The sequence below is a fragment of the Urtica dioica genome, chromosome 7, assembly GCF_054948205.1.
Source record: "Urtica dioica subsp. dioica isolate 48M chromosome 7, U.dioica_male_clone48M_v1_H2, whole genome shotgun sequence".
NCBI lineage: Eukaryota > Viridiplantae > Streptophyta > Magnoliopsida > Rosales > Urticaceae > Urtica > Urtica dioica.
Window position 1 is genome coordinate 10,671,982 of NC_142762.1, and position 23,355 is coordinate 10,695,336.

The window sequence follows — 23,355 nt, forward strand, 5'->3', positions numbered from 1 at the left end:
GAAACAGCCGCTTATATTCTGAACCAAGTTCCGTCCAAAATGGTTCCTGGTACTCCTTATGAACGATGGACTGGCCGTAAAGTGAATCTTGGCCGCATCCGAATTTGGGGTTGCCCTGCACACGTGCTGAGGCAAAAGACTAGCAAGTTGGCTAGTAGGTCAGAATTGTGCCTGTTTGTGGGATATCCAAAGGAAACTAAAAGTTTTACTTTCTATAGTCCCGAGGACGATAAGACTTTCGTTAGCACGAATGCTCGTTTCCTCGAGGAGGACTTTATGAAAGATGCAAAACCTAGAAGCAAAATTGTGCTTGAAGAAAAGTTGGGTGAGGAAGCTTCTACCTCATCTCTAAGAATTGTTCTTACCCCAACTGAAACACAACCTAACTCATCAGAATCTCGTCAAGTAGTACTTAGACGTAGTGGGAGGGCTACTCAAAAGCCTGACAGGTACATGTCTTATGGAGACTCTCTTGTAGCCGTCTCCGACATGGATGACCCTGTTTCCTATAGCCAAGCGATGGCTTGTTCTGAATCAAACCTTTGGCTTGACGCCATGAAAGTTGAAATGCACTCGATGAATGTCAACAAAGTCTGGAAACTTGTAGACCTTCCTGAAGGGATTAAACCCGTAGGGTGTAAGTGGATATACAAGAAGAAAAGGGGTCCTGATGGGAACGTCGAGACGTTCAAAGCACGACATGTGGCGAAGGGTTATACCCAACAAGAAGGGATTGACTATGAAGAAACCTTCTCGCCAGTCGCGATGCTTAAATCCATCCGCATACTCCTATCCATAGCTGCAGCTCTCGACTATGAGATCTGGCAAATGGATGTCAAGACAGCCTTTCTGAATGGCAATCTTGACGAGCGCATTTACATGGCTCAACCAGACGGTTTCGTGGATAAAGGTCAAGAGACCAAGGTTTGTGAGTTGCTTAAATCCATTTATGGACTAAAGCAAGCATCTAGGTCATGGAATATTAGATTCGATGAAACTGTAAAAAGCTTTGGCTTTGAACAGTCGATAGATGAGCCTTGTGTTTACAAGTTAATACACGAAGGCAAAGTTGTGTTTCTGGTACTATATGTCGATGATATACTACTCATTGGTAATGACGTGGGTAAGTTATCTGAGGTTAAGGTCTGGCTGGCAAAGCAATTCGATATGAAGGATCTAGGAGAAGCCGCATACTTTCTGGGAACCCAAATCTTTTGAGATAGGAAAAACCGGACACTGTCGCTCTCTCAAGCATCTTATATTGATAAGGTGATGGATCGCTTCTCGATGCAAGACAGCAAGAGGGGTCAAACACCCTTTAGGCATGGAGTTTCGCTCTCTAAGGACCAGTCTCCTAAGACTGCACAAGAGATTGAAGACATGAGGAAGATTCCTTACGCCTCTGCCGTAGGAAGCCTCATGTATGCTATGCTTTGCACTAGACCTGACATCTGTTTCGCCGTTGGCGTAGTTAGTCGTTTCCAATCCAACCTTGGACCCGAGCACTGGATTGCTGTTAAGCATGTTCTTAAGTATCTTCGAAGAACTAGGAACTTGATGCTTACATACTCAGGTACTGACCTGACTATGACGGGATATACCGACTCCGATTTTCAAGCGGATAAGGATTCCAGGAAATCCACTTCCGGATCTGTGTTCATCCTTAATGGTGGAGCTGTTGTGTGGAGAAGTATTAAGCAATCTTGCATTGCTGACTCCACAATGGAAGCAGAATATGTGGCTGCTTGTGAAGCATCCAAAGAGGCTGTATGGCTTAGAAAATTCCTTTAGTATTTGGAAGTTGTTCCAAACGTCGACGAGCTAATGACCCTTTATTGTGATAATAGTGGGGTTGTCGCTAACTCAAAGGAACCTAGAAGCCATAAGCGCTCTAAGCATATTGAGAGGAAATACCATTTGATTCGAGAGATCGCGCAACGCGGAGACGTGGAAGTGAAGTAGATCTCTGGCAGATCCATTCACCAAGGCCCTAGCGAACATGGTCTTCGACCAACATCGAGAGGGATTAGGCATAAAGGACTACTCACATCTTCTTTGAGTCAAGTGGGACTTTGTTGTCAATGGTGCCCACAAGAAGAGTAGTAGTGTCTATTTGTGTACATTTGATGTAATATAGTCTTACGAAGACTCTTGCTTGTACTTGCTTATTCATTAATAAAAAGTTGAAACGTTCATTCAATCTTCCTTGTCTGAAGCTTTATGATAAAACCCTAGTCTTTTAGTCCATAAACAAACTTAACAACTTACGAAGAGACAAATGTAGATTTGCATGAACAAACTCTTCTTAGTTTGCTTAAAATGATATATTCGCAATCTTAGGGTCAAAGGACTATTGACCTCAGTATGATTGTTAGAAGAATCTATGATGTCTGGTTATGAGGCATTGAGAGTTGGAGACTCTATAGTTCTTCTAGGTATCTTCCGAAGGTACTGAATTGACCAGTGCACTTCTAGAGACAATATAAGAACAAACCATTTAACCTCTTATGTCTCGAAGTCACTATGTATGAATTGCATCATGCTTACCTTAATCCTGAAATGAGACATGCCATTTCACACCTTAGTATTCTCATTTGAGAAAGTCAAATTTCGAACTCACTATGTGATTACGAACAAGGCCTATTGGTGAGGTACTAAGTTGTGAGTCTGTCATGAGTAACTTTGTGAAGTTCTCATAGATATGGAATTCATGTACAAGATTGCTGAAATGCAATGTATGTCACCTCATGCTTTGTTCCTTGGAGTGTGAATAAATGAACTGGCCAGTGTCCAAATTGAGTCCTGACTCTTTTGGATGAAACAATGTGACTTGTTAGCTCCTCGTCAATACATTGTTTCTAACTTATTCACAAGCGACAAAGGAGTTGAGGAAATAACAGCTAGAAGGGTAAAATGGTAATTTAGTAAATCCCGACTAGCTGATGACATTCATGAAGGGAAAACATAGATAATATTCAATGGATCCGCTCATCATAATTAGGTCGAATTCTTGAGTAGAAAATAAATTCATTTGAACCGAGAGATTTTCAGTGTCAGCTCTTTAGTGGAGTCAGTTGGCATTAAGCTAAACTTGGAAAAGGTTTGTGAACTTTTGAGTCCAAGTGTTTAGCTCAAGCTTTGTTCATTTGGGTCCATGAGGTCACTGTCACGAATCACATCGAGTATGAATAGTTAAACTGGAAGCTAAGTCAAAACAATAGCAAAAATTGTCGAAAGGGTATTTTTGTCCTTTTGGACAGAGGACGAAATGAATGTCAATAAATTTTTTTGACAAGGTCATTTGATGACAAAAGAAACTTAAAACACTCAGCCATTAATAGTTTATTGGGCCTTGAGGATTAATTTCATTTCATAGAATTTTACTTGAAAATTCTTAATGGGCTTTTCTTATGTTGTCATGAACAAATGAAGAAACATCTAGAAGCACCTTCTAGAAGCTCAAATTTCGTCCAACCCAAGGAAAATAAGGCTGAATTTCGTTCATGCCATAGTGGGAAAGAGAGTTTATTTTGTGCATTGATGTATGAAGATACTTGCCAAAAGAAAAAGAGGAAACAAATTTCCTTAAGAAGGAAAGTGCATTTTCGGCCAACTAAGAGGAAATCAAATGAGGAAACAAATCCTAAGCCTTCATGAGGCATGTTGGACGTGCAAGGCAATAGGAAAAGAGGAAACTACCTTTTGAAGGTAATCCTCCTCCTATAAATATCCTATAAATAGGAGCCTCATTCCTCACATTTCATTCCATCCAAGTTTAAGAGATTTGAGAGACTCTCTCTCTAGAACTTGGCCGAAAATCCTCTCTCTCTCTCTCTAGTTTATTTTCGATTTTGTTTTGGCACCTAGGTCCTCATTTGACCTATAGTTTAGCTCTGTGACTTCGAGACTTGTTCTTAAGTCGTAGTGTTTAAAAGTGCCCACTCACTGATTCCTTCTTTTCGAGTGATTTAGTGATAGAAACTTTCGTGGTTGCTCGAGGTGCCGAGAAAAGAAAGAGAGACGTGCTGCGAGGGGAGACGAGCGTTGCAAACTTTCCACAAGCTTCTTCAAAGTTCAAGCTTCAAGAAAGGTTAGTAAACTTCTAGCTCATATTGGTTTTTACTTACATGTACTTGCACTTGTCTAGGTTAGTAAAAACCGTTTTTACTTGTAAAAGAAAATTTTTAAAATTTCGCCGCTTACCGAAGCGTTAATTATTTTCTCAAACCCTAGATCGATTCCAACATGTTGAGGGTGCGTTGGTGAATTCGGCCACGAAATCGGCAAGGGCCTGGCCCTTGATGGTAGTTCTTGGTTGAAACTCGACCCCGTACTGACCCAGCTCTTGGGACCATATGGCCATTCGAGACGAGGTCCCTTTTTGTAAGGCCTTCTCGATGGGATGTCCCGTGCGTACCACGATCGGGTGCGCTTGGACGTAGGGGCGAAGTTTTCTCGCGCACATGACAAGGGCGAGGGACAATCTCTCGATTTCCGGGTATCGAGTCTCGGCGTCGAGGAGCGCCTTGCTAACGTAGTAAACCGGCCATTGTACCTTGTCTTCTTCGCGTATTAGAACTGCGCTCACGGCTATGTCAGAAACCGCGAGGTAGACGTACAAGGTCTCGCCATCCTTCGGTTTTGCAAGGAATGAGGGGGAGCTGAAGTAGGTTTTCATTTCGCGGAACGCCTCCACGCACTCCTTCGTCCACAGAAACCCATTGGTCTTCTTCAATGCCTTGAAAAATGGTTGGCACCTATCGGTTGCCTTGGAAACGAATCGCATTAAGGCAGCGATCCTTCCCGTCACACTCTGCATTTCTTTGACTTTCTGCGGCTACCTCATCTCTAAGATTGCCTTAATCTTCTCGGGATTAGCTTCGATCCTGCGGCGGCTCACCATGTAGCCTAGTAATTTTCCGGACTCAACCCCAAAAGCGCACTTATTGGGATTAAGCTTCATCTTGTAGCGCCGCAAGATTGTGAACATCTCCCTGAGGTCTCGAACGTGGTCGTGGGCCTTGAGGCTTTTGACTAGCATGTCGTCCACGTAGACCTCCATCGTTTTGCCAATTTGATTGGCAAACATTCGGTTCACCAACCTTTGATACGTTGCTCCCGCGTTTTTGAGGCTAAAGGGCATGATCTTGTAGCAATAGAGTCCGCGGTTCGTAACAAAGGTTGTCTTGATCTGATCCGGCTCGTGCATGTGGATCTGATTGTAGCCTTAGTAGGCGTCCATGAAGCTTAGCAATTCATGGCCCACCGTGGTATCCACGAGTTGCTCAATTCTCGAGAGAGGAAAGCTGTCTTTCGGGCAGGCCTTGTTGAGGTCTTTGTAATCGATACAAATCGGCCACTTCCCGTTTGGCTTCTTTACCATGACGACATTGGACACCCACTCAGGGTGTTCCGCCTCCCTGATGAAGTTTGCGGCAAGAAGTTTGACAACTTCTTCACCAATGGTTTGGTACCTCTCTCCACTGAATGCCCGTCTTGGTTGGACGCGCTCGGTCACCCTCTTGTCGTCATTGAGGTGGTGGACCATTATCTCGGGGTCGATCCCCGGCATGTCGGCGTGTGTCCACGCGAAGACATCTTTGAACACGCGGAGGAAGGCTGCGAGCTGGAGTCAGATTTTGGATGGGAGCTGGGCGCCTACCTTGACTACCTGGTCAGGCTTGGCGTCGTCCAACACGACGGGAACGAGGTCAACCGGTGTCTCCACCTTCCGACGCTCGACATCGTCCCTTTGGTCCAATTCTCCGAAGGTGCCCCCTTCCTCGATCTTGCACGGGAATTTGTCTCCGAGCTGGAAGACGGTGCTCACCATCTTTCCCTTTCCCTTTCCGTCCACACCTTCGATGTAGCACATCCTCGCCATCGATTGGTCTCCCAACATTATGGCAATCCCCTTCTCTGTCAGGAATTTCATCATCAGGTGGTAGGTGGATGTTATGGCCTTCAACTGATTGAGAGTCGGGCGGCCGATGATGATGATGTACGCCGAGGGCTGGTCCACAACCAGAAACGACACGATGTGGGTGACCTCGATCCCCCCCGGTGTCCCGAAGGTGACCGGGAAGTCGATGGTGCCCTCCGTCATGACCCTCTCCCCGGAGAAGCCAAAGAGCGAGGTCGAGATCGGGGTCGGTCTCAGCCCGGTCAGCGTCATCCTGTCCAATGCCGATTTGAAAATGATGTGGACAGAGCTGCCGTTGTCGATCAAGATTCTCCGGACAAGATTGTTGGCGACTGGGGCTGAGACGACTATCGCGTCATTGTGCGGGTGGAGCACTCGCACCGCCTCTTGGTTGGTGAAGAACATGGACTAGAACGGGGCCGGAGGAGGAGCCTCATGCGTGTGGTTGATGTAGTGCGCTATCTTCCATTGGGAGACCTCTCGCACGTACTTATTTCTTTACGTGCTTGAGTCCCCGAACTCCGGGCCACCCATGATTGAGCCAACGACGTGAATTTGTGAGCTTTGCGGTTCTTGGTTCGCCGTCCGGTCTGTGACGGTTACCGTCGCCGGACCTTTCCTTTCCTACCGCGGGCGCTCTCTGTTTGCCGTGGCCGTTCCGATCATTCTAAGGACGTATTCTTTCAACTTCCCATCTTGAATGAGGGCTTCGATCTGACATTTGAGCTGGTAACATTCGGACGTCAGGTGCCCATGGTCTTGGTGGTATTCACAGAATTTACTTCGATCCTTCGTGAGTGGAGCGGAACTTCCCAGCTTGTCGCAGTGCAGAGCTAGGATCCGCTCTTACGGAGTATTCAGGGGGGTGAATGCCGAAAACTTTCGGAAGCTATCGACATGTGAGGGTCTCGGCCCAGGGAGGGAGTGATCGTTAGGGGCCTGGCCTCCCTTGTTCCTCCTCTTTCGAGGATCGTGACGATCTCCATCTTGATCATCGCGACGGCGACCGCTTTTCCCCCTGACTTCCGGCCATCTCGGCCGTCGAGGTAGTCCTCGATTCCCATGTAGGTGCGGGCTCTTGACATTAGCTCCGCCATGTCCCGCGGGACCTTTCGAAAAATAGATTTGAGGAAGTCGCTCGTGCGAGCTCCCTCGGTGATCGCCGTGATGGTGTCTTTGTCGTCGAACCCTTCGACCTTGTGAGGTTCTTCGGTGTAGCGAGCGAGGTACTGCCTCAAGGTCTCGTCTTTCCCCTGCCGGATAGACAGGAGGTAGGTTTTCGACTTCTTTTGTGCCACGAGAGTGGCAAAACGAGCAAGGATGGCTTCTCGCAAAGCCCGGAAGGATGAGATGCTCCCTGATCTTAGTCTCCGGAACCATTCAAATCGCGACCCTGTGAGGGTTAGGCTGAAGGCTTGACACAGGGTGGCGTCCGACTGTCCCTGCATAGTTATCCACGTCTCGTAGTGTTGGATATGGAAGTTCGGGTCCGTCCGCCCGTCGTAAGGAGGGATAAACGGCAGTTTGAAATTCCCCACGCGAGGGAGAGTGTGACTCCTCGATCCCTCCATAAGGCCTTTGTCTCCCCGATTCCCTAATTTCGATGATTTGGTTTTGGAGGCTCTAAATCATCGTTACCATGTCGAGCCCGTTAGCTGGACTGACCGCCGGGACCGCGGGAGTCGCTTGTTGACGCTCGTTGGACGCTTGATCCCTGGCATTGGCCTAAGGTCGACCAAGAGTGGCATCAGGGAGTGCGTCCCTATGGGAATTGAGCCTTTGACAGAGATCCTCCCCTCGGGAGTTTCTTTGTGCCGTTAGGCGCCTGGCGGGGCGAGGTCACCCTTGGCCGGATTGTCCGGCGAGCGCTTCAGCTATCGGCCCCATCGTCCTTGAGGATGGCTCTCTCCCCGGCGAGGGGCCCTGTCCGGCCGCCTCTTGAAACCGAGAGGGAAAGTCCTCGGGAGTGTGACCGTGGATGTTGCCGTGACGGGTGCGACGGCCCGGCCAAGGCGCCATTCGTCCATTCGGACCGTGATTGGGCGAGGCTAGGAGTTGCCTCATCGGTTCTCGACTCCCCCACATAGTCGGGGTCGGAGTCGCCTCGGGCGGATCTATCCTCAACGTCGTAGCCGAGCAGGTCGGCGATGAACGTGCCGTCGACGCGGGGACGGTCTAGGAGCTTTGACAGCCTTCGAGCCGTGTCCTCTCGGAGCGCGGCCTCGGGGTCATTCGCCGGGTCTTGGGGCTGGCTCTCGTTCTCAAAAGGCTGCCCTCCTAGACGGTGCATGAGGCTTCGGAGGCCGTATCTCGAGCCCGTCGCTCGAGTGCCTGCAGAGGTAGCGTGAATTTGACTCATCTCTCGAGAGTCGTAGAGGTAGGAAGAGAAAGGATTGGAAGGGAGAGAGTCGCCAAGGTCGGGAGGTCCCCTCCTTCTAGCGCCAAAATGTTGTCGCTCATTTTCGGACAACGATTTAGGAGCCCGAAACGGTTCGACCCAAGGCCGGACCAAGTGATCGAGTTCGGGCTCAAGCGTGTCAGACTTGGCATCCCAAGTCTTCCCTTAGCTGTTGATGATGCCTATCTCGACCCAACACCTGAAAAGCGAGAAAGAAAGCGTGAACTACAAAGTTGAAACAGAGGGGGTGCCTCTGTTTACCTCTCCGACGCTCAACATTAGTAGGATTGAGGTGGGTAAAAGAGGTTAGGTGTTTAGAGAGCCGAGACTTGAGCGAAACGAGTGAGTTATGAGTTAGGTAGCGTTTCAGTACTCAAAATCAGATTACCTGTCTCGAGGGTTTAAGCCTCATATATATAGGCGACCAAGGGACGTTTTGACGGCCCCTTGGCTGAGTGAAATTGCGCCGGCCATTGGCTGAATGACGCTCACTGGGTCAATGGCCGAGAATGGCCGAGAGAAGTTGAGTCGGCCATTGGCCGAGTGAGACTTGATCGGCCAATGGTCGAGCGAGAAGCTCGGGCTGGATGAAGTTGACTCGGCCCTCGGCCGAGAGAAGCGCCTGGGCCGGGAGAAGGTTCACTCAGCCATTGGCCGAGTGAACTGCTGGGCCGGATGAAGATTCACTCGGCCCTCGGCCGAGAGAAGCGCCTGGGCCGGGTGAAGGTTCACTCGGCCATTGGCCAAGTGAACTGCTGGGCCAGATGAAGATTCACTCGGCCCTTGGCCGAGTAAGGTGTCTGGGCTAGGAGATGATTCACTCGGCCATTGGCCGAGTGAACAATTGGGCCGGACGAAACTCACTCGGCCCTCGGCCGAGTGAAGCACCTGGGCCGCACGAGATTCACTCGGCCATTGGCCGAGTGAACTGCTTGGGCCGGCCAATGGCCGAGTGAACCTGGGCCGGCCATTGGTCGGGTGAGTCTTGATCGGCCATTCGCCGAGTGAAAGGCATGGGTCGGCCATTGGCCGGGAGAGCTTGTCCGGCCGCCCGAAAGGTTGATCGTGTCGTCGGATCTGGTCGGGCCGATAACACGTAGTTCAGTTTGAATGTTGGGGCTACCTTGGGCTCGGAGGCTTGAAAATCCAGGGCTTTAGACTAGGACTCGGCTCGTAGCTTCTAGTGAAGACTTTAGAGGGGTCGCTTGCCTCGTAGCTCAGAGTTCTAGCTCAAGGGCCAAGAAGCGGGAGAACAGTGTGTACATTGCAGAGACTTGGGTCGCAAAAGAGGAGCGCGCTACCTCTCGTGGAGGGGGGTCCTTGAATTTCTGAGCCGAGGGAGGAGGAGCGGGCGCTCTTGGAATGTCACAAGAGCACGGGAGAGGAGAGAGTTCTCGAGAGAGAGATAGAGTGTGGTGTTAGGTGGATTTTAAGATGAATGAGTGTGAATTTGGATGCCTTTCCCTCCCCCACCGGGGGGGGGGGGTGGTATTTATAGCGTAGGAAGAGGCCTTGGGCCAGCCCCCTCAAGGCCCACCGGATGACCAGGAGCGGGGCGCGCGAGACACAACGCCCGGGCGGGCGCAGGGCGTGCTGTCTGGACGGGCGCGGGGCGCGCTGGGCGAGACGCTTGGATGGGCGCGGGGTGCCCGGCCGAGGAAGCAGGCGCATTCGGCCGAGGCAGCAGAAGCTCTCGGCCAGGGTAGCAGGGGAACCCGGCCGAGGCAGCAGGAGCGCTCGGCCGGGGCACACTACTACAAATAAGCCTTTCTGGTGGGGAGGGGCATTAGGTGCGACAAGTCGCACCTAAAAGTCACACCTAATTGGGCATAAGGTGCGACTTGTCGCACCCAAAGGGCTCCAAAAAAGAAAAAAATTTCGCTGATTTTAAGTGGTATTGGGTGCGACTAGTCGCACCCACTAGTTTTGAAAACTTTCAGGTGCGACTTGTCGCACCTGAAAGTCTAAAAAAATTCGGCGCTCAACTTCTCCCCCTCATTTTTTTCATTGTTTTTTATTACTATCAGGTGCGACTAGTCGCACCTATTAGATTTTTTAGGTGCGACTAGCCACCACAATCTCCCTCCCTCTCTCTTCTCTGAGCCACCACCATCTCCTCCGTCTCTCTTCTCCGAGCCACCACGTACCGGTCTTCTCCGACGTCCAAGTCCGCGCGCCGCTCCACCTCTGACCGGTCTTCTCCTCCTCCGTCGGTCCTTTCCTCCGCAGCCGCTCTTCCGCGCCGGTCCTCTCCTCCGCGCCGGTCCTCCGCGCCGATCCTCCGCAGCCGTGCCCTGTGAAGCTCCGCCGCCACCTCGCCACCACCATCTTTACTTTTTTTTTTGTTTCTCCGACCACAATCTCTCCGTCACCACCACCTCCGACCACCATCCCTCCGCCACAACCACCTCCGACCACTATCTTCTCAGCCTCGAGCTCGACAACCCCGCCTCGGTATGTTTTTTATTTTATTTTATTTTTGTAAATTATGGCCATGATTTCCGACCACCATAGCTCTGCCAAATCACTCTATTTCTCTGTTTCTTAGTCTCATCTCATGCCCGCCTCCGAGCTCGAAAGCTCCGCCTTATCCAACGCCTCGCCTTGACCTTTAGTCGTGCCTCGCCAGCCCCGGCCATCATCTCGCACCCCCGTCCTCTCCGCAACTGCCTCATCCTGGTCGAGCGCCGCGTCGCCTCCGCGTTGCCGCGCCTTGTACCTCGCAGCCCCGTCGGTGAAGGTTAGTGGTTATTTATGTTAATTAAATTAATTGATTAGTTATAGTAATTAGTTAGTTAAGTTCATAAATTAGGTAAATAAATTTCTTAAGTTGTTATTTATGTAATTAATTCACATGTTTATAAATATGCTAATTAGTTATTACATTTTAATAAGTATGTTAATATGTTAGGTTAATAAGTAGTTAATTTAATTAAATTGTTGATTAATTTGTTAATTTAATGAAGGAAGTATATTTGTGTTTAATAAGTACATGTATTAATTAATGTAATTATAATTGTTAATATATATAGTGTTTATAATTAGTTTAGTTAACTCAATAATTTGTAGTGGAAATCAAATTGGTTAATAAGCTAGTTTAGTTAACTAATTAATTTGTAGTTTAATTGTTAACAATTTGTACTTAATAATGAAATTGGTTATGTAACTAATTTTAAATTTTAAATGTTAGTTTAATTAAGATTGAAATTGGTTAATTGTTTAAACTATTTTATTAGATTAGTTGTTTATGATATTGTAATTAATTAATTACTGAGTGATTGTTTTATAGATATTGATAAAATCACTACTACAAAACAAGGATTCTACAACGCTTAAAAACAGTTGTGGAATGATTCTACAACGCTTGTCAAGCGTTGTAGAATCCTGCGTTGTAGAAGCTTCTACAACGCTTAAATATCGGTTATAGAATCCAAGAGGTTTCTATAACGCTTCAACATCCGTTGTAGGATCCAAGAGGTTTCTACAACACTTAAATATTCGTTGTAGAATCCAACTTTCTACAACGGATATCTAAGCGTTGTGGAACCTCCTACAACGGTATACATTCATTGTGAAATTTTTAAATATTTGAAAAATCCCCGCCGCGGCGACGTATAATATTCGCCGCAGCGAGATTATTATACAACGGATGTTACCAGTCGTTTTCGGGACACCGGAAATTCAAAAACGATTCAAGACCGGCCAGGCTTTGCCGGCCGGAAACCCAACGGACTCCGGAACCACCGGGCCCAAGTGCCCTGACGCACCCACGGCCCGGCACGGCCGGCGCGCGCCCACCCGTGCCCCCAGCCCTGGGGCCCCCGGCCCAATGTGCGTCAGCGCGCCCGGCCTCCCGGCCCGCGCGCGCCCCAGCACCGCGGCCTCCCGGCCCGCGCGCGCTCCCGCGCCCCCGGCCTCCCGGCCCGCGCGCGCCCTAGCACCCCGACCGAGCGCCCCTGCTGCCTCGGCCGGATGCTCCTGCTGCCCCGGCGGAGCGCCCCTGCTGCCTCGGCCAGGGGTCCCTGCCGCCTCGGCCGGGTGCCCCTGCTGCCCCGGCCGAGCAATCCCAGCTCCTCGGCCGGGCACGCCGCGCCCGACCAAGTCCAGCGCCCGGCGCGCCCCGCGCCCATCCAGCCGACGCGTCCCGCGCACCTTGCGCCCTCCTGGGCGTGATGCCTCGCGCGCCCCACTCCCGGTCACCCGGTGGGCCTCAAGGGGCCGGCCCAAGGCCTCTCTCCACAGCTATAAATACCCCCTCCCCTTGGGGAAGGAAAATTCATTCCACAACATTCCAACAGATCTCTACTTCTCTTCTCTTGAGAACTCTCTCTCGTGCTCTTGTGACATTCCAAGAGCGCGCACTTCTCCTCCCTCAGCTCAGAAACACAAGGACCCCCCTCCACGTGAAGGAGCACGCTCCTTTTCTGCGACCCGAGCTTCCGCAGTCCACACTGCTCTCCAGCTTCTTGGCCATTGAGCTAGAACTCCGAGCTACGAGACAAGCGACCCCTCTAAAGTCTTCACTAGAAGCTACGAGCCCGGTCCTACTCTAAAGCCTTGGATTCTCAAGCCTCCGAGCCCAAGATAGCCTTCAATACACAAATTGAACTACGTTCTGACCTGATCCCGACTAAAGGGTACGTAGGCAGCCAACCTTTGGCACGGTCACACCCCCCAAAACACACCTCAGGGTCTGGAGGGTGCAGCTCGGTCTACTAGCTCCCATTTTTGGCCCGGGCGCGGTCACTTGGTCCGGCCTTGGATCGAACCGCCCGAGGTATCTAATCGATGTTCTTTTTCGTGCGACAACATTTTGGCGCTAGAAGGAGGGGACTTCCCGACTTACACTGCCCGAAATCCCTTCTACTGCTCGACCCCTTTCTTCTCGATTCGAGAAAGACATGAGTGGTCAACCACCCATTCGTTCTGAGGGCGTGAATAACCCCGAAAACGCAACCGCGGTGAAGAAATACTTCCTGCGCTCCCGAGCGCAAGGCGACGAGGAGTCTCTCAATGACGAGAGTCACACTCCCTCGCCCCCTCCACCTCAGGACAGTCGGGACGACCGCATCATTGAGATGGAGGAGAAAATTTGTCAGCTAAAGATAGCTAACGCAAGGTACCACCGCCAACTGGCGGGCAAGGCGCCTGCGCAAGGCACCCCCCACGGGGAATCCGAGGACCTCATGGACGAGGGACATGGCTATGACCCCGACTATGAAGGCTTGGAAATTTATGCGGACGTCGAGACTTCTCTCACCAAAGACTGGGAGCTCCCTGTTGAGATCGAAGCCGGTCCGTCGAAAACAAAGGCAATACCGATCTCCTCTCAAGAAGAGACCTCACGACGTTCAGCCCTGACCGACTCGGTCAAAGAAGCAATGTCAGGGAAGGTCCAACGACTCGACGAGTGAGGCGTGTGGCTCGAAGCTCACACCCCCATACCGTCGGGCCGGATCTTAGGGATCGACTTACCGCCCAGCGGAACGACCGTGGCGAAGACCTCCGGGAGAGGCTACAGGTGACTCCTCCTGAACAAGGAGTGACCCCCAACACTGGCCTCGACGTCGTCACCATGATTCACAATCTTCGTATCGAAGTGCGTGACCTGCGTGAAGGCTGTTGTCAATGGTGCCCACAAGAAGAGTTGTAATCTTTATATTGTACATTTGATGTAATAAAGTCTCATGAAGACTCTTGCTTGTAATTGCTTATTCATTAATAAAAAGTTGAAACGTTCATTCAATCTTCCTTTGTTGAAGCTTTATGATAAAAACCTTAGTCTTTAGTCCATAAACAAACTAAACAACTTACGAAGAGACAAATGTAGATTTGCATGAACAAACTCTTCGTAGTTTGCTTAAAACGATATATTCGCAATCTAAGGGTCAAATGACTATTGACCCCAGTATGATTGTTAGAAGAATCTATGATGTCTGGTTATGAGGCATTGAGAGTTGGAGACTCTATAGTTCTTCTAGGTATCTTCCGAAGGTACTGAATTGACCAGTGCACTTCTAGAGACAAGATAAGAACAAACCATTTAACCTCTTATGTCTCGAAGTCACTACGTATGAATTGCATCGTGCTTACCTTAATCCTGAAATGAGACATGTCATTTCACACCTTAATATTCTCATTTGAGAAAGTTAGAGTTCGGACTCAATATGTGATTCTGAACAGGGCCTATTGGTGAAGTACTAAGTTGTGAGTATGTCATGAGTAACTTTGTGAAGTTCTCATAGATATGGAATTCATGTACAAAATTGCTGAAATGCAATATATATCACCTCATGCTTTGTTCCTTGGAGTGTGAATAAATGAACTGGCCAGTGTCCAAATTGAGTCCTGACTCTTTTGGATGAAACAATGTGACTTGTTAGCTCCTCGTCAATACATTGTTTCTAACTTATTCACAAGCGACAAAGGAGTTGAGGAAATAACAGCTAGAAGGGTAAAATGGTAATTTTGTAAATCCCGACTAGCTGATGATATTCATGAAGGGTAAACACTGATAATATTCTGTGGATCCGCTCATTACAATTAGGTTGAATTATTGAATAGAAAATAAATTCATTTGAACCGAGAAATTTTCAGTGTCAACTCTTTAGTGGAGTCAGTTGACATTAAGCTAAACTTGGAAAAGGTTTGTGAACTTTTGAATCCAAGTATTTTAGCTCAAGCTTTGTTCATTTGGATCCATGAGCTCACTGTCACGAATCACATCGATTAGGAATAGTTAAACTGGAAGCTAAGTCAAAACAAGAACGAAAATAGTCAAAAGGGTATTTTTGTCTTTTGAGACAAAGGATGAAATGAATGTCAATAAATTTTTTGACAAGTTCATTTGACGACTTAATGTCACTCGGCCATGACTTGATCATTGGTCCTTGTGAATTAATTTCATTTCATAAGATTTTTATTGAAAATTCTTAAAGGGCTTTTCTCATGTTGTCATGAACAAATGAAGAAGCTTCTAGAAGCTCCTTCTAGAGACATAATGGGCGCCCAAATACCCAAGAGAAAGAGAGAGTATTTTGTGCATAAATGTATCAAGATACTTGCCAAAAGAAAAAGAGGAAAAAAATTTCCTCTATGAGGAAAAAAGGAATTCGGCCAAGGCCAGAAAGGAACAAAATAGGAAACAAATCAAGGCTTCTAGAAGCCTTGTGTTGGCCGAGTATCTCAAGAGGAAAAAGAGGAAATTGGCTCTTGAATATGTGATATTCTATAGAAGATAAACTACCTTATTGAAGGTAAAGCCTCTCCTATAAATAGGAGCCTCATTCCTCACATTTCATTAATTCCAAGTTTTAGAGATTTGAGAGACTCTCTCTCTAAAACCTTGGCCGATCCTCTCTCTCTCTCTCTTCAATTTCGTTTTATTGTTTTGGCACCTAGGTCCTCATTTGACCTAGAGTTTAGCTCTGCGACTTCAAGAGTCGTTCTTAAGTCGTAGTGTTTAATAGTGTCCACTCACTGATTCCTTTTATTTCGAGTGATTTAGTGATAGAAACTTTCGTGGTTGATCGAGTCGCCGAGGAAAGAAAGAGAGACGTGCTGCGAGGGAGACGAGTGTTGCAACTTTCCAAAAGCTTCTCAAAGTTCAAGCTTCAAGAAAGGTTAGTAAACTTCTTAGCTCATAATAGTTTTTATTTATATGTACTTGCTCTTTGTCTAGGTTAGTAAAAAACTGTTTTTACTTGAAAAGAAAATTTTTAAAATTCCGCCGCTTTGCGAAGCGTTAAACTTTTTCTTAAACCCTAGATCAATTCCAACAAAGGCGGCTTGGCCGGTGATACATACGGGGTCGTGGAAGAACATTCCTCACCCTTCACTGCCCAAATCCTTGCTGAGGTGTGCACGGGAAACATCAAACTCCCGAATCTCCCTCCATATAATGGGAAAACTGATCCCACGTATCACATCCAACATTACGAAACAATGGTATCAGAGCTATGGTCAAAGATTAGCATGTACATGTGTTTAAAAATATGAGCTTGAAAATCGTTTTCGAAAGTTTACTAATTTTGTGACAAGTTAGAATTGTTTTCTTAGATTTTTTTTAATTTATTGCTCTTTGTTGTCGGCCCGTCTAGGGCCGACGAGGAAAAAGACATTACTTCGACCCGCGCGACCGGCGCGAGGCCTTTGACGGCAGAGCCTTGCCTCAGCCATTGGCCGGCCCAAACCAATGGCCGGCCCAAGTTCCAGCCGGCCAATGGCCGGCCATATGCTCAGCCGGCCCATGGCCGGCCCAAGGGTGTCACTCGGCCATTGGCCGAGTCAAAGCTTCAGCCGGCCAATGGCCGGCCCAGTTCACTCGGCCATTGGCCGAGGCTAGGTTTCAGTCGGCCAATGGCCGACCCAAGGGTCACACTCGGCCATTGGCCGAGGCAAAGCTTCAGCCGGCCAATGGCCGGCCCAGTTCACTCGGCCATTGGCCGAGGCAAAGTTTCAGTCGGCCAATGGCCGACCCAAGGGTCACACTCGGCCATTGGCCGAGGCAAAGCTTCAGCCGGCCAATGGCCGGCCCAGTTCACTCAGCCATTGGCCGAGGCAAAGTTTCAGTCGGCCAATGGCCGACCCAAGGGTCTCACTCGGCCATTGGCCGAGGCAAAGCTTCAGCCGGCCAATGGCCGGCCTAGTTCACTCGGCCATTGGCCGAGGCAAAGCTTCAGTCGGCCAATGGCCGACCCAACATGCTCACTCGGCCATTGGCCGGCCCAACCCTTCAGCCGGCCAATGGCCGACCCAACCTTGCTCACTCGGCCAAGGGGTCTTCAAACCACCTCTTGGCTGCCTATAAATACAAGGGTCCTTCCCTTGACCCAGGTAATCCATTCTTGAGCACTGAAACGCTGCCGAACTCATACCTCGCTCGTTTCTCTCAAGCTTTGGCCTCTAAACACCCCTAAAACCTCTATACTCCACCTCAATCACACTAATGTTGAGCGTCGGAGAGGTAAACAGGGGCACCCCCCTGTTTCCCCTTTGTAGTTCACACCTTCTTTGCTTACTTTTCAGGTGCTTGGGCGAGACAGAGACCACCCACAGCTAAGGGACGGCTTGGAATACCAAGCCCGACACGCTCGAGTCAAGACGAGACCACTTGGTCCGGCCTTGGGTCTAACCGTCTGCGACTCCTAAATCGTTGTCCGAAAAACAGCGACAACATTTTGGCGCTAGAAGGAGGGGATCTCTCGACCTTGGCAACACATCCCCTCTACCAGTCTACTTCTCACTTCTACGACTCTCGAGAGATGAGTCGTAGCCCCGCCACCTCCGTGGGCGCCCGAGCGACTAGCTCGAGGCACGACCTCAAAAGCTCCGCGCACCGTCTCGAAGGGCAACCTCGTGATAACGAGAGCCAGCCCCGAGACCCGGCGAATGACCCCGAGGCCACAGTCTGAGAGGACACGGCTCGGAGGCTCACCGAGCTCCTAGACCGCCCCGGCGTCACCGGCGCACTCATCGCCGACCTCCTCGACTCCAACAACGTCGACGGCGTCAACCTCGAGACCGACCTCGACCGCCTTGCTCACGAAAGGGGACGCACGCGCACGCTTCCAAGGGGACACCCTCGGGCGGCCGCACCGAGACGTCAACTTTCTTATGAGCACGCGCACGCCCCCTCGAGGGAACACCCTCGGGCGACCACGTCAAGGCGTCAAAACTCGCGCAATACCCGAGGACGCTCGGTCTCGAGGTCCCGAAAGGGACGCTCCAAGCTCACCGTCCGCGTCCAAAACCCTTGTGAAGGTGACAACGTCGATGGTCTCGGCCCCCGCCAAAGGCGTCGCCCGAATGACGCGCCCTTAACAAGGGTGATAGGGACGGCCTCCGGAGACTTGAGAGACCGCCTCAACTCTCAAAGAGAGAATCACGAGTTCGACTTGAGAGAAAAACTCGACGCTCAACGTGAGACCACGATCGTCTTGGGGCAGCAACCACCCAACGTTGATCGAGCACTCGACCAAGAACGCGCAGCCAAGCTTGTGATGCCGGCCGATGGTCCCGAGTCACGAAGGAAGAGGCGCCGGAAGGGTCAAGTCCCTAACGACCACCCTTCTCCGACCCCGAAGCGATCCTTCGTCCCGCTCAACACAACGCCCGACCGGATCCTGCGTTTACGCCGCGATGAGCTGGGAAGCCCCGCTCCACTCACAAAGGACCCTGCGAAGCGAGATCGAAGCTGGTTCTGCGAATACCACAGAGATCACGGGCACGTGACGATCGAATGCAAGCAGCTCAAGAAGCGAATTGATTCCCTAATTCGAGTTGGGAATCTCAGGGAATTCATCGCGTCTACTAGCAAGCCATGATGGTCGCGACTTCGATATTCACGCCCGAACTCGATCGGCTTCGTGGTCACTTTCATTTCAAAAATGTAATTTCCTTTTTTCAAAGAAGGCCAAGTGCCATGGCAAACTGTAATGACCCCCTTATTGCAATAAAGAGTTATTTTAACGCATAGTAGTGTAAACCTCTAACGCGAGAGTTTCTCAACCTTTGTCACGCAAACGCAAGAAACTCGGGGGGCTAACAGGGACCAACGCTCAATCAAAAAACAATTCAACAACAACTCAAAAAATAAAAATGAGAGAGACTCTTCGCATGTCTCCTCGAGATGAAATTCATTCCTCGAGTCGAGTTCGAGTCCACGAGTCGACCAATACTCCTCGTGCTAACTCTTCACATGTCTCCTCGAGATGAATTCATTCCTCGATTCGAGTTCGAGTCCACGAGTCGACCAATACTCCTCGTGCCGACTCTTCGCATGTCTCCTCGAGATGAATTCATTCCTCGAGTCGAGCTCCGAGTCCGCGAGTCGACCGACACTCCTCGCGCCGACTCTTCACAGAACTCCTCGTGCAGGCTACATAAGCCCTCGAGTCGAGTTCGAGTCGACGAGTCGATCGACACTCCTCGTGGCAACTCCACATGTCTCCTCGAGATGCGTTCATTCCTCGAGTTGAGTCCCGAGTCCACAAGCCGACTAACCACTCCTCTTGCAGGCTCTACATGAGTCCTCGAGTTGAGTCCCAAGTCCACAAGTCAACTAACTATTCCTCGTGCAGGTTCAACATGAGCCCTCGAGTTGAGTCTTGAAACCGCGCTCGCCGCCCAGCTCGTCGGCCAATAGGCAACGAGTTACAAATGGGTTCAAGGCTTGCGTCCGCCAGGGCGTATCTGGTCAAGCCAGCGTCCACGGGAAACCTCGCCACACAAATGTGGCATCGCGCTCGCCGCCCAGCTCGTCGGCCAATAGGCAACGAGTTACAAATGGGTTCAAGGCTTGCGTCCGCCAGGGCGTATCTGGTCAAGCCAACGTCCACGGGAAACCTCGCCACACAAAGGTGGCACCGCGCTCGCCGCCCAGCTCGTCGGCCAATAGGCAACGAGTTACAAATGGGTTCAAGGCCTGCGTCCGCCAGGGCGTATCTGGTCAAGCCAGCGTCCACGGGAAACCTCGCCACACAAATGTGGCATCGCGCTCGCCGCCCAGCTCGTCGGCCGATAGGCAACGAGTTACAAATGGGTTCAAGGCTTGCGTCCGCCAGGGCGTATCTGGTCAAGCCAGCGTCCACGGGAAACCTCGCCACACAAATGTGGCATCGCGCTCGCCGCCCAGCTCGTCGGCCAATAGGCAACGAGTTACAAATGGGTTCAAGGTCTGCGTCCAAATAAAGACGTGCAAATCGATTATGCCTTCGTTGGCAAGTCGAGAAAAGTAAGACACGCACAAAACGACAAAGACGTGCAAATCGATTATGCCTTCGTTGGCAAGTCGAGAAAAGTAAGACACGCACAAAACGACAAAGATACGTGCAAATCGATTATGCCTTCGTTGGCAAGTCGAGAAAAGTAAGACACGCACAAAACGACAAAGACGTGCAAATCGATTATGCCTTCGTTGGCAAGTCGAGAAAAGTAAGACACGCACAAAACGACAAAGACGTGCAAATCGATTATGCCTTCGTTGGCAAGTCGAGAAAAGTAAGACACGCACAAAACGACAAAGACGTGCAAATCGATTATGCCTTCGTTGGCAAGTCGAGAAAAGTAAGACACGCACAAAACGACAAAGACGTGCAAATCGATTATGCCTTCGTTGGCAAGTCGAGAAAAGTAAGACACGCACAAAACGACAAAGACGTGCAAATCGATTATGCCTTCGTTGGCAAGTCGAGAAAAGTAAGACACGCACAAAACGACAAAGACGTGCAAATCGATTATGCCTTCGTGGGCAAGTCGAGAAAAGTAAGACGCGCACAAAACGACAAAGACATGCAAATCGATTATGCCTTCGCTGGCGAGTCGAGAAAAGTAAGACGCACACAACACAACGAAGACGTGCTAATCGATTATGCCTTCATTGGCAAGTCGAGAAGACAAGACGCGCACAACACAATAAAGCCGTGCTAATCGATCACGCCCTCACTGGTAGATCGAGAAAATAAGCCGCGCACGATCAACCCGAAACAATAAGTCGTCCCTCGCGACGCCCTAAGGCCGTCCCTCGCGACACGTGAAGGCCATTCCTCATGACGCAAACCCGAGAGCGTTCATCCCGCATCCGTATAAAAGCGCAGATTTTGAGTTTCCACTCGATCTACGCTCGACCGGAAACTCGAGGGGCTAATGTTGTCGGCCCGTCTAGGGCCGACGAGGAAAAAGACATTACTTCGACCCGCGCGACCGGCGCGAGGCCTTTGACAGCAGAGCCTTGCCTCAGCCATTGGCCGGCCCAAACCAATGGCCGGCCCAAGTTCCAGCCGGCCAATGGCCGGCCATATGCTCAGCCGGCCCATGGCCGGCCCAAGGGTGTCATTCGGCCATTGGCCGAGTCAAAGCTTCAGCCGGCCAATGGCCGGCCCAGTTCACTCGGCCATTGGCCGAGGCTAGGTTTCAGTCGGCCAATGGCCGACCCAAGGGTCACACTCGGCCATTGGCCGAGGCAAAGCTTCAGCCGGCCAATGGCCGGCCCAGTTCACTCGGCCATTGGCCGCGGCAAAGTTTCAGTCGGCCAATGGCCGACCCAAGGGTCACACTCGGCCATTGGCCGAGGCAAAGCTTCAGCCGGCCAATGGCCGGCCCAGTTCACTCGGCCATTGGCCGAGGCAAAGTTTCAGTCGGCCAATGGCCGACCCAAGGGTCTCACTCGGCCATTGGCCGAGGCAAAGCTTCAGCCGGCCAATGGCCGGCCAAGTTCACTCGGCCATTGGCCGAGGCAAAGCTTCAGTCGGCCAATGGCCGACCCAACATGCTCACTCGGCCATTGGCCGGCCCAACCCTTCAGCCGGCCAACGGCCGACCCAACCTTGCTCACTCGGCCAAGGGGTCTTCAAACCACCCCTTGGCTGCCTATAAATACAAGGGTCCTTCCCTTGACCCAGGTAATCCATTCTTGAGCACTGAAACGCTGCCGAACTCGTACCTCGCTCGTTTCTCTCAAGCTTTGGCCTCTAAACACCCCTAAAACCTCTATACTCCACCTCAATCACACTAATGTTGAGCGTCGGAGAGGTAAACAGGGGCACCCCTCCTGTTTCCCCTTTGTAGTTCACACCTTCTTTGCTTACTTTTCAGGTGCTTGGGCGAGACAGAGACCACCCACAGCTAAGGGACGGCTTGGAATACCAAGCCCGACACGCTCGAGTCAAGACGAGACCACTTGGTCCGGCCTTGGGTCTAACCATCTGCGACTCCTAAATCGTTGTCCGAAAAACAGCGACAACACTCTTGCCTTTAAATTAAAAATCATGTTGATTTTCTATGAGTTTGGGATGTTTTTAAAACACATTAGAATCAGTTCTAAAAGTTTTAATTTTTTTATATTGAAAAACGTGTTTTAAAGGTTTGAAAAATTTCGAGTAAAATTTTGTGACTAGTTTTCTTGTCTTACTAGTTTCTTATTTTTACTTGAATCGTTTTATGCTTTTGTTATTTCTTTTATGCCTTGTTATTACCTTGCTAATAAAACACAAATAAAAGCTTTAACAACCTTCATAAAACGTTCCGTTACACTCGATTCTTTTTCGCACCTAAAAAGGACCAAGCTTTAATTATTTCTTTTTCTTCGAGCTGGAGTAAAACCCGCAGTAAAGGTGGCATAACTCTCTGCTCTGAAATCGAAATATAACGATTCTTGAATAACATTAAATCTCTGTCTCTCCTCTGTCCAATGCCACCAGTTTCAGGTCAAAACAACATCGGAGCCGCCAGTTATGGCGATTTTACTCCGAGGTGCGCGGCTGTTCCGAAACTCCAGTTTTTTAGAATTCCGGATTTTCAGCCCCACTACCATGAGTTATAGAACTCTAATGAGAAAAATTTCTTGAGAAAAAATGTTTTTCATAAGATTATAAACATGATGTGTAAGATTAAAATGTTTTGATTTTTGAAAGTTTAATTGAAATTGAATTTTTACAAAACTAGTTTGAATTTTGAAAAACCATTTTCACTTTCAAACTTGAAAAATATTTTGTCATCAAAATCAAATAAATTTTCAAAATGTTTTCAAAACTATATCTATATCACATATATTCAAAATCTATATGCTCTTGAAAATTTGAGTGGGAGGTCTCCTTGTAGACAAGCCGAAAAATAAAAAGATGTGTAATCTCAAACTTTCAAGTGTTCGAGTGAGTTGAAGTTCACACTTCCCTCACGCACTTTCCCGAAATAGAAAATAGGAAAAGATCGAGTATGTACCTTGTGCCTTTATGCACTAATACTGCTCTGAACATGAATATCTAGGATTCTCTTCTAGTTGTCCGCTATATCTCTCTATAACTAGGAAAACCGTTTCCGAACTTATAAGAGTCGATGTACCAACTCCAAAAACTAAGTGGGAGGGTTATACTTGTTTGTAACCCACGATCCCCAACACTAATGAAAGAAGCAATTAACGTGAGACTAAGAGCTGCTCTTGCGACCCTCTCTTAAATGGGAGTACTCCAAGGCGTTTTGGCTTCGATCATTGCTCAATGAGCTACGTCCGAGAGTGAGACGATGATGACAAGGCCTC